The sequence below is a fragment of the Octopus sinensis genome, linkage group LG16 (genome assembly GCF_006345805.1).
Source record: "Octopus sinensis linkage group LG16, ASM634580v1, whole genome shotgun sequence".
Classification (NCBI taxonomy): domain Eukaryota; kingdom Metazoa; phylum Mollusca; class Cephalopoda; order Octopoda; family Octopodidae; genus Octopus; species Octopus sinensis.
The window spans coordinates 21,646,244-21,647,399 of NC_043012.1; positions in this window are offsets into that span (position 1 = coordinate 21,646,244).

Here is a 1,156-nt window from a genome sequence, read left to right on the forward strand (position 1 = left end):
TAGTCAACGTAATGTAAAAAGTGAATGCTTATGAACTAATCCCAAATTGTTATTATATGGATCCTGGCAACTTCGGCTTTAAAGGAAATTAATGGATTAACGGAATAGTTTACCAAGCAAAAGACAAAAATGATAACAGGTGAATGTACAAATTGTATCCTAGATTAACAGAAAGTAACTTTAAAACAAAAACCGATTCGCATAAGAAGGCTCTCAAATATCTGGGAAAAGGCCTTCCATGTATCTGTCTGAGTATATTTACTTACTACTTGTGGCGACATTCACCCTGGGCGGGTTGAGTCGGCTTCTTCTACCATGGAAGAAGTTTCGTGGGAATATGTGGATTTCACAAGCGGTCCCCAACAATTCCGCACGTAGAGACATCCTGTTTGCCGCAGATTGTCCGCAGACGACCGAGGAGTATATTTGGTCCATGAAGAAATGAGAGGCAGTTCTTTTTAAGAAGCATTGGTCAAGTTATAACACGTGAGTACAGGTTTCCGGTAAATGTAGCTGTGAGGAAGCCATATTGGTGCTCACTGCAAAGGGACAGGGGTGAATGTGTCGGAGAAAGCGGGCATTAACGACGGTCTTCATCTTTTTGTGATGTACAAAGTGAGAAGAAGTGGACGGCAGAGTTGCTGGAATCAGACTGGTTACCCTTCTTGGGAATGGAATATTTTGTATTATATGCAAGATGAAGTTTGAGAAATACTAAGAAAGAGGCGAGAGTGGAAGGACGTGATAAATTGTGCGAACGATAGATAGATGTATACACAGATTGCGACTTAAGGAAGAGATGTAACGGACAGACAGACAGATAGATAGACAGACAGACAGACAGACAGACAGATAGTCAGACAGACAGACAGATAGATAGATAGATAGATAGATAGACAGACGGAGAGAGAGAGAGAGAGAGACAGACAGACAGATAGAGTGAGAGAGAAGGCAGACAGATAGACAGACAGACAGATAGACATAGATAGATAGATAGATAGATAGATAGATAGATAGATATATATTATATATAGATAGATAGATAGATAGATAGATAGATAGATAGATAGGGAGATAGACAGACAGTCAGATAGAGTGAGAGAGAAGATAGACAGATAGATAAACAGACAGACAGATAAATAGATAGATAGATAGT